Source organism: Cervus canadensis, chromosome 26 (assembly GCF_019320065.1).
Source record: "Cervus canadensis isolate Bull #8, Minnesota chromosome 26, ASM1932006v1, whole genome shotgun sequence".
In the NCBI taxonomy this organism is placed as follows: Eukaryota; Metazoa; Chordata; class Mammalia; order Artiodactyla; family Cervidae; genus Cervus; species Cervus canadensis.
In genome coordinates this window covers 41,085,532-41,101,329 of record NC_057411.1, presented here as the reverse complement: position 1 = coordinate 41,101,329, position 15,798 = coordinate 41,085,532, and positions in this window count along the sequence as shown.

Sequence of the window (15,798 nt, the reverse complement as noted above, 5' to 3'; positions counted from 1 at the left end):
AGCATTGCAGTTTTATATAATTATCCCCATCCAATAGGTTGGGAAACTGAGGCATAAGTATCCCCCAAGGCCATATAGCCAGTAGGTGGGACAGCTGGGATTCTAAACTAGCAACCTAACTCCTGAGCCTAAGTGGCGTAAATCCTGTCCTACTGCCTCTTGTAATGAGTCAGTCCAGGAATGAATAAATTAATCTATTTAGAGATCAGCCTGGACCTTAGCTATGCAATTGCAACTACGCCACCCTTCCAAAACTCTGCTGGTTAGACATCTCTTTCTCATGGGCCCCTTTCCCCAGTCCAGTGCCAGAGTTTTTGCCACATGAGAACAAAGTTCAGGGCCCTCACTAGACCCTCAAAAATAGATTCTGCCGCCTAGATTCTCGGACCATTTAATGGTAAACCCTATTGCCAACTGCTGCATTGCTGGCCACTGACCTTACCCCTCAGACTTCCAGAATTAGTCACTGAAATTACTCGGTTTCCAAGGCCTCAGGTCCACTTAACGGCAAGCTAGAGACTGTAATAGTCAGGATTCGCCAGACGGTAAAGAATCTGCCAACAGTGCAGGAGACCTGGGTTTGATCCCTGGGTCGAGAAGATCCCTTGGAGGAGGAAATGGCAACCCACTCCAGTATTCTTGCCTGGAGAATCCCCTGGACAGAGGAGCCTGGCGGGCTACAGTCCACGGGTTTGCCAAGAGTCAGATACGACCGATCGCCTAACACTTTCACTTTCTCCAGAGAAACAGAGCCAATAAGAGAAAGAGAGAAAGAAAGAGAAGGAGGAGGAAGAGAAGGAGAAGAAGAGGAAGACGAAGAGGAGGAGGAAGGAGAAGGAGAATGATGGGGGAAGGGAGGAGAAGACTCAGCATGTATGTAGTGCTTACGTGTAAGTGCTCTGCAGTTGGTTCATTAATTCCTGAAAACAAGGACCCGAACTATGGGACATGGACCAGGGGCCAAGAACTGTGATCAGCATCCCATGAGATAGGTGTCATTGCTATTTTTTCAGACCTGGAAGCAAATGTTCAAAGACACTTGCCCAGGGTAACACAGCTAGTGAGCACTGAGCCAAAATTCAAACCCACTCTTCTCCTACATCTAGCCACTATATTACACCAACCACCTGCAATGAAAGGACTCTTAGCAATGACCTAATCTAGTTTGTGAAGCTACAAGAAGAAACCCTGCAGTGTTTGGTTCAGGTGTGATATTAAGACCCGAGCATCCCCCTGCCCACTGGTGACCAACGTCACCAAGGATCGCGGACCCCTGTCCAAAGTACTGTGCTTTGCTGTCTCCAGCTTCTTGAGCTGAAATAAGGACTCACATCTTTTTACCCTGCCATCTTGACCCTATTCTTTCTCTCTGCTCCACAGTATAAACAATGAGCTACAATATTCAACCTAATGGGCAGTATCTTAAAAAATCAAATTAGTGGTATAATTTGTCAGTCCAGGACAAAACACCAAACCTAGGACAACTAAGATTTGCTCACAAATTTCTCATGGGTCAGCTAAACGATGAATCCAAATTATTAGTTTTTAATCTAATTCACAATGAATATTACTGATGTAAATCATCAATTAAAAAAATCAACCTGGCAGTGGTAAAATTAAATGATAATTTGCTAAAAGTAACTCCCTTCCTCCCTCCCCAACAGAAGACACAGTGGCAAAAGATATGCATGAAATTTGATGTGGAGAAAAGAAACTGACTAATGAATCAAAATTTCACTGTGAGGTGTTCCAAGAAAATAATTGATTCAATCAATATAAATTTAGTAAGATTTGAAAAAAGAAAATGGAAAGTAATGTTGTAAATCACTTAATTGCACCAAAGAGAAAACGGATCAATGCATTTAATTTGTTCAGTGCATTTTATACTGGAAAATACTTGCTTGGGAAAGATTTGTCAGTGTTGATATACTTATGGTTAATATGTTTGTTTCAGAGCCAAAACATCTTCAGTTTCAGTTGGGAGGGGTGAGATATCTGTTCACCTTCATTTGTTCGCTCATCCTGATCCTTCTTCCTGTATTGCTTTCTCCCATCCCTTTTCATCTGTTCTCATGTTACAAACCTTTTAAGGACAAATTTTAATACTATCTTAGCTACAAAATATTTCCTGATGTTCCCTTTAGATAAGAAAGAGACTCGGGTTCAAGCCCTGGGTGGGGAAAATCCCCTGGAGAAGGACATGGCAACCCACTCCAGTATTCTTGCCTGGAGAATCCCACGGACGGAGGAGCCTGGCAAGCTAGTCCATAGGGTTGCAGAAACATGACTGAAGCAACTTAGCATTCGTACACAACCTCTTTGAATTCCCTCCCTGCGTGTTCTTGCCTCTCTTGAGGCACCAAGGCCTTTCAACCCTGTTACAGTTCCTGGAGTCAGTCAATCCTCCTTCTCCTGGGCTCCACAGTCTCTGTCCTGCTGCCTCTGCAATCCAGGGCCCAGTTCAGAACCCCAGCACCTAGAAGCTGGTAAAAAAAATTTTAAAAATTGCAGATGAGCAGGGTTGGACTTCCCTGATGACGCAGTGGGTAAGAATCTGCCTACCAATGCAGGGGGCATGGGTTTGATCCCGGATCTTGGAAGATCCCACATGCTGCAGAACAACTAAGCCCATGAGCCATAACCATTGAGCCTGTGCTTTTGATCCTGTGAGCCGCAACTACTGAAGCCCGTGTGCCTACAGCCTCTGCTCTGGCATAAGAGAAGCCACCGCAGTGATCAGCCCACACACTGCAACTAGAGAAAGCCTGCCCAGAGCAACAAAGACCCAGCATGGCCAAAAATAAATAAATAAAATAAAAAGCCAAAGTCCCTTGTTATCAACAAAAGAAAGAATGAGCAGGCGGATGAGCTTGCTGGCACTGGCCACTTGTGCACCACTGTGTGGGTTGGAGGCCATGTGCCCTTTCCTAGAGAGATCTGCTTCCACATGTGCAATAAAATCATTGATCAGAGGATTCCAGCACCCTGAGAACAAAGGGGGCAGATGTCACTGGGGGCTGAGGTTCCACCTCCAGATGGACCCCTCACCTCCAACGTGACACACACTCCACTGAGAATGGTACCCCTGTTCACTTCTTGCCTTCAAATGAACCCCTTAGGTCCATCAGAAACACAGGTCAAGTTCATTGGAGAAAGGATGGCTGTGGGAGTTGGGAATGGTCTGGGAACAGCTACACAGGATCTTGTGAAGGTCAGAAAAACATCCTTAATAACTTCAAGGGGTTGTTGACAAGGTCTGCTCAAGAAAACACAGGGATCCATCAGTGAAAAAAAAGGTGTTGCCATAGCAGAAAAACAAAGGATGTTGCACCATCAGGCCCTCACATCACAGCCTCCTCAACAGTGCACCCTGGGGGGACTCAGGATGAGAAAGCACAGGATACTGCCCCCAGAGGGCTGTTGTTGTTCAGTTGCTCAGTTGTGTCTGACTCTTTGCAACCCCATGGACTGCAGCACGCCAGGCCTCCCTGTTCGTCACCATCCCCCGGAGTTTGCTCAGACTTACGTCCATTGAGTCAGTGATGCCATCCAACCATCTCATCCTCTGTCATCCCCTTCTCCTCCTGGCTTAATCTTTCCCAGCCATCAGGGTCTTTTCCAAAGAGTCAGTTCTTCGAATCAGGTGACTGAAGTGTTGGCTCTTCAGCCTCAGCATCAGTCCCTCCATTGAATTTTCAGGACTGGTTTCCTTTAGGATGGACTGGTTTGATCTCCTTGAAGTCCAGAGAGCTGAGATGTATGTTAAAGGAATGATTTCAGTGAGCCCAGATTCTTGCATCTTCCCATACATAGAAGAGCGCTGAATTCCTTAACTTGAGATACCTGGTTTTCTTTAATGAACAGTCATCTTTTGCTGTTCTGACTTCCTGGTCTTTGTTGCAAAAACTGTATGTCCTAGCTTCTCCTTTACCTCTCTAGTGCAGTCCCTTAGAACCATCTGAAAGGCTATGTCTCAGACTCAGTTTTGTCCACTGAACAAAATATAATCTTCAACTTTTAGGTTGTGCATTTTTTTCAGATTAACGCCTCGATGGGTCTTTGAGGGCTCTTCCACGGCCCCCAGGACCCAGTCCTACTAGAGCATGAGCCATGAAGCCATGCCAGGCTGGGTGCTTGGTGGAAAGAAAAGTCTCCAGAGAGTCACTGCCCGGGTCTGGATCTCAGCTCTGGTACACTCACCGTGTGCTCTTGGGCGAGTCACTGAACCTCTCCATTCCTCTATTTTTGTCATTGGTACAGAGGCAGTGTTTTAAATCACACCTACCTCCTGTGAACATTAAATGAGTTAATGTTTATACAATGTTTAGCAGGAAGTGTGTGCATGTAGCAAGCAGTCAATAAATCACAGTTATCAAGACTCTCCCTGCTCAGAGTGTTCTTTGGAGCTCCAGGTCTTCGGGGAGCAGAGAGCATGGACATGTTCTGTACTTGTTCAGGGAATAGGACTGGGGGCTGAGGAGCCTGTGTTCCAACCAGGTCTGTGCCTTCCTCACCACAGTCCAGATGGTGAACTTTTTCCTGCCGTCTGTTTGATCAGGAATTAAGGTTTAGTGCCTCCTTCTGCAAGGAGATCCAACCAGTCCATCCTAAAGGACATCAACCCTGGATATTCATTGGAAGGACTGATGCTGAAGCTGAAGCTCCAATACTTTGGCCACTTAATGTGAAGAGGGGACTCATTGGAAAACACCCTGATGCTGGGAAAGATTGAAAGCAAAGGAGAAAGGGGCAGCAAAAGACAAGATGGTTGGATGACATCATGGACTCAATGGGCATGAATCTGAGCAAACTCCCAGGAGATAGTGGAGGACAGAGGAGCCTGGTATGCTACAGTCCATGGGATGGCAAAGAGTCAGACACAACTCAGCAACTGAACAACAACAACAAATCGGCATATAAAGGTATTTTCTTGAGGGTCCTTCAACCCAATGGTCACAAAATTGCTTTCCAGGTCTCAGGGAGAAGAATTCTGACATATGGTGAACCCAGAAGGATCTAATGAAGTGAAACAAAAGCACGGGGAGCTCTTACAAGACTGAAAGTGACTCAAAATAGAGGGGATGTTGGAGCTTGAGGGAGGAGATTGACCTGTGAATCAAGTGGGAGAACCCTGGGACTCATGAGAACCATCTGCCTTGAGGTTTTACCTTCTGCCTGAGTGTGGAGTAGAAGCAGGTCCCCTCATCGCTCTGCACAGCAGGGATGAAGGTAACAGCTACATCACAGCATCGTTGTGAGGACCAAGTAGATTAACTGCTGGAAATCCCTGGGCACAAATTAAGCATCCATGTTGGCCATTGTATCTGGCAGTAGTGATCCCAGACCCAAACCTCTGCCCTGGTCCAAACCTCATCCACCCACATGGATGCCCAAAGGCACCTTAAATATGAGTCCAAAGCTAAACTCAAAAGCATCACCCCTCCTCCCCAAAACCGCCAGACTCTCCTTCCTCCCCAGCCTCTGAGGGCTCCACAGAGCAGGATATCAGGTGCATGGAAGCAGAGCACATAATGTTAATCCACTTTAAATCCTGGGCTCCTAGCACAGGGATGGGGATGGACAAAATGGGCAATCAATATGTCTTTAGAGCTTGTGGGTTTTGTTTTGTTTTCTTTGTTGTCATCACATTCTTACCATGTGTGACGGCAGCAAGTCAGACAGCCGTGGGTTGGAATCCCTAACTTATCACTTCTTAGCTGTGTGGCCTGGGGCAAGGAGTATGACCTCTCTGAACCTCAGCGTCTTTTCCTGTACAAGAGGAATGCCTGAGCGTGTGTGTTAAGTCACAACAGTCATGTCCGACTCCTATGGACTGGAGCCTTCCATGCTCCTCTGTCCATGGGATTTGCAGGCAGGAGTACTGGAGTGGGTTGCTATTCCCTCCTCCAGGAAATCTTCCCGACCCAGGGATTAAACCTGTGTCTCTTATACCTCCTGCATTGGCAGGCAGGTTCTTGACCACTAGCACCACCTGGGAAGTTCACAAGAGGAATGTCAAGACCTACTCAAAAGGTTGCTGTGAAGGTCAGTGAAATCACTCTGCCCAAGTTCTAACAGGGCATCTGGTATGAAGGAAATTCTAGCAAATGGTCATTTTGTACATTAATAGTGACCCTGTGATATAAACATGATGATTTTCATTATCAGAGCTGAGGAGACCCAATTCAGAGAAGAAGCATCATTTACTTAAAAAGACACAATTGGGACTTGAACCCAAATCTCTCGCTTCCAGGTCTGATGCTCATTCTTTGTTGCCTGATATCCAAATAATTTTACCAAATTAGGGGAAGAAGAAAGGGGATGAAAAGTTGTTTAAATTCGTTATTTCTCACCCAACAGGAGGAACTTATAATGAAGGTCCAGTGCCTTTGAGTTTGTTTTCAATTCATTTTTAAAATCCTCTTTCCCCACTGAGCTCCTTCTTGAAAAGAGCTTCCTTACACTTTGCACAGAAAGGCCTGCTCTCTCTCACGAAACAGCAAAAACAAACAAAAAACTGGCCTTTGAAATGGTGGTTTGCCCCCCTAAGTGCTAACATTTTCCTTTTGTAAATCATCATTCTCCACACTTCTTTCACTCAGAATTAATCAGGTCCTGAAAATCCCTGGGCATCTGTTTTTAATCCACAAACAGGTGAACAATGTTCCTTCTTAACAGGGGATATTGTAGGGAAAGAATAAACGTCAACTTCTTTTACACAGAAAGAACAATTGACTCTGAACATTTTTGCACATATAATCTCCTTTGGAAATGAATTTCCAAGGTCAAGGAGTGCTATCCACGCCCCCTACCAACCTCGCCATCTCCCCCATCCCCCATCCCCCACCCATCAACCCCCCCATCTCCCCCAACCCCCAGCCTCTGGGACAGGTGCATATTGCCAGGGAAAGAACAGCAGTCTGAGGTCAGAAGACCTGGATTCTAGTTCCTACAACCTTGCTGGGCTTCTTAGACAAGTCCAAGTTCTCTGAGCCTCAGTTTCTGCATGTGCATGGTGAAGGGGGTGGACAAAATGATTTCTGAAGTCTCCAGTCAGATTTCAGATTTGCTTAAAGTACATGGGATATTACTAAAGAAAAAAAAAATGACAGTAGCCATTTCTGCTCAGGCATGAAAACCATGTTGAATGTTTGTTTATTTAGGAAAGGACTGTCATAAAGAGTCTTTTCTTAGAAGATGAAGGTGGAGAGTGGGTGGATGTGAGGGCACAAGTGTGTGACAGTGCACGCCTATGTGTGCATATGTGAGCTAACATGCTTATAAATGTAGCTTGGGCACATGTGTATAACAGGGGCCTGTGTGTGCATGTGAGATGTGTGTGCCTAAGTGTCCTGGTGTGTGTTTAATGGGAGACACGCAGGGGGTCAGCAACAGCAGGTAGCTGAGTGTATAGACACTAGTAACGGCTCATTGTATGCAAACCATTGAGCACCAGCATTAGTCATTCTATTGATACTGCTGACTTTAGAAACATGGAAAATGTCTCCTGGGTAGCATCCTGGACTTGAGAAATTAGTACAGGTTTTAGAATCAAAGGATCTGACTTCACATCTTATCTCTGGCATCTGCCCAGCGTCTTCTGCATCCAGGTTGACACAAGGATGAAATGAGAAAGTCTGCAATACACCTGAGGATAGTGACTAGAGAAATGTCTGGTCAAGGCTATGGTTTTTCCAGTGGTCATGTATGGATGTGAGAGTTGGACTATAAAGAAAGCTGAGCGCTGAAGAATTGATGCTCTTGAACTGTGGTGTTGGAGAAGACTCTTGAGAGTCCCTTGGACTGCAAAGAGATCTACCCAGTCCATCCTAAAGGAGATCAGTCCTGAATATTCATTGGAAGGACTGATGTTGAAACTGAAACTCCAATACTTTGGCCACCTGATGCGAAGAGTTGACTCATTTGAAAAGACCCTGATGCTGGGAAAGATTGAAGGCGGGAGGAGAAGGGGATGAGATGGCTGAGATGGCATCAAGGACTCAATGAACATGAGTTTGAGTAGACTCCAGGAGTTGGTGATGGACAGGGAGGCCTTGTGTGCTGCAGTCCATGGGGTCGCAAAGGGTTGGACACGACTGAGCGACTGAACTGAACAACTGAGGATAGTGAAGGGCTCGGCAGATGTTATTCCCTCCCTGTTCTTCTGCATGAGTTATCTACCACTTGATAAAACATTAACTCAAAACTCAGCAGCTTAAAACACCGAGAATTTATTACCTTATCGTTCCTGTGGGTGCGGAGCCCAGGCCATGCTTCGCTGGGTCTTCTGGTTCAAGGTCCCTCAGAGGCTGCAATGGAGATGGGAGCCAGGGCTGCAGTCTCATGCGAGGGCTCAACTTAGGGAGTCTCCACTTCCAAGTCAGGTGGCTGTTGGCAGGCCTCAGGTCCCTGCTGGCTGTTAGCCAGTGGCCCCCACCAGTTTCTTGCCACTGGTCCTCCCTATAGGATGCTCATGATACTGCAGCTGGCTTCTGGCAGAACAAGAGCAAGCGAGTGAGATGAAAGCGACAGTCTATTGTCATCTAATCTCGGAGGTGACATCCATCATTTTTTTTCCACAGTCTGTTCATTAGAAGCCAGTCATTAGGTTCAGTCCACACTCAAGGGGAGGGGATTTCACAGGATAAAATACCAGGATTGGGGGATCCTTGGAGGCCTTCTCAGAAGCTGCTACCTGTCTGTCCTCTGGCTTCCCCCAATGATTCACATTCTTCCCACAAGAAAAATACATCTGCTCCCATCCCAAGATTCCTGAAAGCCTCCTCCCACTTTGCATCAGCTCAAATTTCAGAACCTCATCAAATCAGGCCCAGGGATTGCAGGAAGCTCCTTGGGACTAATCCTTACACACAGCTCCTAGAATAGAATTCCTCCGAATCCATAGGCCTATGAAGCACAAGACATCCTCTGTCTCTGGTATAAGAGGCAAAGCATATGTTGTGGTACCTTTCTCCTTCTTTTCAAGATTTTTAACAAATATTCTCATTTTGTGCTCCACTAATTTATTAAATCAGCAAATATTTATTAGGCACTTACTAAATACTTCTCATTTTCTTCATCCCATTTTACCAGTGAGGAGTCTGAGAATTAGAGGCAAAATATTACCTCTTGGCCCACTGGATTATTTTCCTTCAGTAAAAGGACCCTTAGGGTTCGCCTTCAATGAGAATGTTCTAACCGCACCTGCAGTGAGGTTCAAGTTGGTTTAACTATTTAGATTATCTTCCACAAAGACTAGCCATTGAGATTGTGTGTGTGTGTGTGTGTGTGTGTGTGTGTGTGTGTGTGTTGGAAAATTTAAGACTGATGAAAGAGAATAAGAGATCTAGAGTACTGTCAGAAGTAGTCATTGCTAATAAGAACCAATCAAATATTGTAGCAAAAGTACAACTTGAGGAATCAAGGCAGGATCAAGGCAGATAAATTTGAAACCTGCCTAATGGATCGTACTGACCAGTGTTGCTTGTTAATTGTGTCTGTACATTCAAACACAATCAATTTTTTCAAAATACCAGATCATAGTTTCTATTCCTCAGAAATTCAGATTCAACTGGTTTGGAGTGAGCTTCAGACACTAATATCTTAATCCTCAAGTGATTCTATGGGGCAGACAGGATTGAGGACCACTGGTAGAACCAGAATGACAAGTGCTTACACTTAGCATGTGTCCCCCATCTCCTAAGCCCCAGACAGATATCCTTAGTCAATCGGGCACCTCTTTTCCATTGAGTGGGATGCAGACTTCGAATCTTTTTCATCACAGGACTTTCAGCAGCCACTGCCAAAGAACTGAAATTGACATATGAACTGGGCCATATTTACAGTTTCTGACAAGCAATATTAGACACGCTTTCCCAATTCTTGAAATTATTAGGGGTGTGGAAAGCTAAAACCCTCCGATTCTTAACACACCAAATCTGATATAGACAACTGAGGCTTAATTGTCTGTTGTTAAAGGGCATTGGAAAAGCATAGACAAGGGGCCAACATGCAGAGGAAAGGTACAATCAGGTCTGGTGAGGATTGGTTTCACGTCTTGGACCCAAGATGTTCAGCTCAGAGAAGACCCCTGGGGTAATACGTATGAAGGAGTGACCCTCTTCTGAGTGTGTGAGGCCCAGAAGGAGGGCTCTCCAGGAGGAAGACTATGGTTCCATCTATGGAAAACCCTCTTCGTGAACTTCCTCTCTTCACATCCCACCTCTGACACTTACTAGCAGTGTGAACTTACACAAATGACCGAATAGCTCTGAACTTTCTTTTCCTCATCTTCCAAATGAAGATAATGGCACTTATTTTATAATATTGCAATGACAGTATGAAAAGAGGAAGATGAAGCACCTGGCCCAGGGTATGTGGCCAGCAAATGCTAAGTGTCACCACTCTGGCACTCTTGGTGGAGTGCAGGCTCCCAGAGATGGTCTTAGAATAGAAAGCAATGCTTCTAAGTGCTTCCCCTGGACCCAGCAATTTGTTAACATCCTGTATATGGGACACATGCATCCCCAGGCCCCAAACTGGGAATGCCAAAACCGCACCTCTTTAACCATCTCAAAGCAGAAGTCTGCTGGCTCTGCCCACTGGTGAAAGGGGGTAGGCATGTTCCCTCTAAGTCCTTCCCCAAAGTGACCTAGAGCTCCAGGGGTTCCATATGAGCTCAAGAACACTCTCCTCTCGGATCTCCCCGGCCTCCTTATCAAGCTCGACATCTTGTCCTATTCCTTCTGTTCCAGGAATGGCCAAGTCTGGTGTGCTGTCCCATCCTATCCCTCTCCTAGATCGTGGCCCCGAGCTCTTGTTCCTCACACTACCCCTGAAATGGAGCATAGAACTATCACCTGGACACTCAGGTCCTGCCCAGTGTTGTCAGGTGCTATAAACACGATCACAGAGCTGATGGTTTTCTGATTCTCCCTGTGTGCATGGCTTTGCACACTCCACCTGCACCATATCACGCCACCCTGCTAATAAAGGTAAGTCCAGTTAATATCCCCATTTTAATAATAAGAAAAAAAACTTGGTGAGTAACAATCTTTGACTTCCAGTTCTCTTTCTAAGGCATTAGAAAGTCAGGATTTGAAATCAGGATGATGATATTAAAATCCACCAATAATGGAATGAACCTATCGGACTTAATATATGTACATAGCTAGGTATAGAAATATATGAATCCTTATGGAAATATGCATAAGTACACATGAATATGTATGTATATACATATATCTATTTCCCAGCTCTGTCCTTTTAGAGAAACTTGAAGCACTATCGGGGTTCCCCGATGGCTCAGCAGGTAAAGAATCTGCCTGCAATGCTGGAGACCCAGGCTTGACCCCTGAGTCGGGAAGATCCCCTGGAGGAGGGCATGGCAACTCACTCCAGCATTCTTGCCTGGAAAATCCCATGGACAGAGGAGCCAGGCGGGCTGCAGTCCATGGGATGGCACTACTGAGTGATGGGCACACACACAAAGAGAACCAGCAACACAGGTCTTGGCTTGTTTCACTATGAAAAAACATTATCATGAAATCTGATAAGGCATGTAGGTTAGATAAGAAAATCCCTTGTTTTTAGGAAATCAGCACAGAAAGGCTAAGCTGCTTCAGTAGTGTCTGACTCTTTGCAACCCACGTGGACTCTACCCCACCAGGCTCCCCTGTCCATGAGATTCTCCGGGCAAGACTACTGGAGTGGGTTGCCATGCCCTCCTCCAGGGGATCTTCCCAACACCAGGAATCGGACCCGTGTCTCCTACGGCTCCTGCGTTGGCAGGCAGATTCTTTACTGCTGAGCCATGGAGAAGCCCCAGGTTGAGGGGAGTGAAGATGCAAAGTTTAAGGACGTGCTCACCACGCACCTGTTGTCACGTGCTCCTTCCACGCAGTGCGGTGGAGAGGATGCTGGAATTAAGGCCGCCTTTAAATTCAGTGTGGGTGCCTCCGGCTGGGTGACCGAGGGTGAGGCTCTGGACCCCTCCCCAGGTCAACTGCCTCACCTCTTTACCGGGCAGGCTGGAAGGACCACACTGGAGGACTGGGAGGGTAACACTCTGCAGGCGCTTCGCTAGTTATAAAGGACATTCAGGTGTGCTGCCCCATGATAACACTCCTCGTGAGGATTTCCGCCCTGCAGGCCTTTGATAAGCCCCAGATGCGAGGACCACCACCTCTACAGACTACACAGCCTCAAACTCTCTGTATAAACACCTAGTTACTCAGGGACATCCGGAGAAGGCAATGGCAACCCACTCCAGTACTCTTGCCTGGAAAATCCCATGGATGGAGGAGCCTGGTAGGCTGCAGTCCATGGGGTCGAGAAGAGTCGGACATGACTGAGCGACTTCACTTTCACTTTTCACTTTCATGCATTGGAGAAGGAAATGACAACCCACTCCAGTGTTCTTGCCTGGAGAATCCCAGGGACGGTGGAGCCTGGTGGGCTGCCGTCTATGGGGTCGCACAGAGCTGGACACGACTGAAGCGGCTTAGCAGCAGCAGCAGCAGTACTCAGGGACATCGCCTGAGCCTGGCAACGACTCCATGGCTTCCCGTGGTAAAGGATAGAGGAGCCTGGCGGACTACAGCCTGTGGGGTCACAAAGAGTCAGACACAGCGGAGCGGGCACCACCGCAGGACTCCAGGCACAACATTGGTCTAAGCTGGGAAGGAGAACAAGCCTTGTGGGAACAAGACAAGATGAGTCTCAGCTCTTGGGACTGCTGACTTCCAGGACAAGGTAGCTCTACCCAAGCAAGGAACCTCCAAGTCTTCTTAAAATGTATCAAATATAGAGTTCTTTAAAAGAGAGAAAAGAAGGGGGAAAAGAAAGACACAAAAATAACCTCAGTGTTACACAGACTCATTTAATCCTTGCCCAGACTTTTGGGGTTAAGGTATCCATTTCTCAGACAGGGAAACTGAAGCTAGAAGACATGCCCAAATTCAGACAATAAATAAAAGGGGAGCTAAATGTTGAACGTGAGGTTGTGGTACTTCAAAGCCTGGGCAGCATGGCTTGGGGGCAGGCATCTGGCACCTGGACTCAGGGGCCATTCAGAGCCAAACAATTCTTTGTTGTGGGAGGTCAACCTGTGCACAGTAGGTTTAGGAGCATCTCTGGCCTCTACCCATTAGATGGCACCTCACACCCAATTAGACATCCAAAAAATGCTCCAGACATGGCCACACATCCCCCAAGATGAAAACTGTCCCTACTGAGAGCCACAGGCCTGGATAAAAACCTGGCTCCACCGCTTACTAGTCATATGACCTTGGACAACCAACTTAAGCTCTCTGTGCCTCAGGGTTCTCATCTGTAAAATGGAAAAATAACAGTATGGAAGGTTAGTGTGAGATTTAACTCGGGATTAGGAAAGCACTTGGTCAAAATACAGGCTGCTTTTTCCACCCCTGCCTCCCCTCCAAACACAAAGTAGCACCCAGGGTGTGTGTACAGTGTAACACGGGGGCCCAGCCTGGCACTCCATGATGACCTAGAGGGTGGGATGGGAGTGTGGAGGGAGGCTTCAGAGGGAGGGGACATATGTATGATTATGACTGCTTCACGGTGCTGTATGGCAGAAACCAACCCCACACTGTAAAGCGATTATCCTCCAACAAACAAATAAAATGTGAAGATTTATTTTAGAAATAAACAAAAAGAAAATCAGCTTTACATGTGGATATAGGAGTGCTCAGTCGGTAAAGAATCTGCCTGCAGTGCAGGAGACCCAGTTTCAACCCCAGGGTCGGGACGATGCCCTGGAGAAGGAAATGGCAAGCCACTCCAGTATTTCTGCCTGGAAAATCCCATGGACAGAGGAGCCTGGCGGGCTACAGTCTGTGGGATTGCAAGAGTTGGACACAACTTAGCAACTTAACCACCGCAGTGTTTCATAGGGGTGCATCCGTTAACCAGGTAATTAACATGAACGAGGAGTATCCTGATCCCGGCATCAGTGCATTTGCTGAAGGAGATGCTCTGGCAGCTCCTCTCACCTCTGCAGGGCAGTTTAGGAAGACTCCACGGCCAGGCTCTCCAGTCCAGCTCAGCCACTCAAGCTGTGTGAGCTGGAGCTAGTTCCTGAGCTTTCTAATGCCTTCATTCCCCCGTTTGTAAAATGGGGGTAACAGAAGTGCCCGCCTTGTGGGGTTGCGAGGATTGAATGAATCTGCACATGTGCAGCCGGGCACAGAATGAGCCTCTGTTGTGCCTGCCGCTGCCCTGAGCGTAACCCTCTCCAGCCCTGCGGCCACCTGGGCATGCTTCTCTCTCCCACGGCACCCCTTGGGACTGGCCACATGCCCCCCACCCGGAGCACTCCTCCCCTGGACCCTATGGTCACCCTGAGGCTTCCTTCTCCGTCTGCGTCTCCCTTCATGCCTCCCGCTTGACTGCCCTAAGTTAAACGGCAGCCACATCACTCGACTCACTCTGGTTTATTTCAAATCTCTCCGTTATCACTGCCTGACGTGACATTTCAGAGTCTGGATGGCAGAATCCTGCAGTACAGTACAGTATTTTTTGTAGTAGCGTCATCTGGAGAAGTGCTGTTTGCTGTCTCTCTCCCACCGAAACATACACCTCTCCCGACACCAGAGGAGTTAATTGGTAACTACATTCCTAGAAGAGTACCTAGCACATAGTAAGTATAACTGATTATAATGAATGATGAGTGGTATTTTGCAGAAGGTGTTCCCAAAGTTCCCACATAATTCATCTCCTAACACAGAAATTATTTGAACTGGGGCCTAGAAAGATGTTTGGCAGCAATTTAAAAAATTTTCTTGTCACAACGGGTCCTTTAGAATAGAAGAGTTGCATTTTTGAGATTTTCAGATCAATTCATTTCTCAAACTGTGTTCCCTGCAACCGTGACCTCCAGCAAGAGAGCAAGAAGGAATTGCCCCAAACAAGGATTCACGAGGCCAAAGACATTAGAAAACAATGCAGAATTCTCTCCTGCCTGGGGGTTCACTGTCAACGACAGGTAAAGCTCTAAGAAGCCCTGTAGGAAACAGATATTGGACCTGGGTTTGCTGAATTTATTTCACCCTAGACCTTATCTACTGACTTTTGCAGCATGGAACATGATTTGGAAAACTGTGCCTTAGTATAAGTCTTTCAGTTTACAGAGGCAGACAGAAAGTTAGGCCCAGAGAGGTTAGTTGACCCATTCGAGGTCACACAGCTCTCTCCTGAATCTCCAAGCAGGATGCTTTTCCCTGTCCTTGATTTCCTTAATGGTCCCCTTAGCAATCAGCTCACAAGGGGTCACAAATGGAACATTAGACCTCAGATCAATTTGACTCAGTCATAAATGAAAACTAATGTATCAAATAGGATTCACTTTCAGTCTCATCATTCCAGAGAGAGTGCGTTATTCATTCAACAACTGTCTATTAAGCATTATGTGCCAGGCACTGCACATACTGCGGTGAGCAAGACCTGGTTGTTCAAGAGACTGACAATAAAATTATCCCTAAAGAGACCAAAATTGATTGAACTGTCCTTGAGAAACCTGCTTCAAAGTAGGAACTTGTATGAAATTACATATTCACATTTCATTTGCTTCCATTAACAATGCTCACATTTAGATCTAAGGGTAAAAATATGCTCTGGTCTGGAATGGCTCTGGAACTAAACGCCTCCCCTCTGCAGTGCAGGTGGCAGAGAGGAAAAACTAAAAGACTGGAATTCACTGGGCTTTTTGGTTGAGCACCTTGACAGATTTCCTGATTTCAGGTTCACTCAAATACCATCTCTGGCTCCTACATTTTA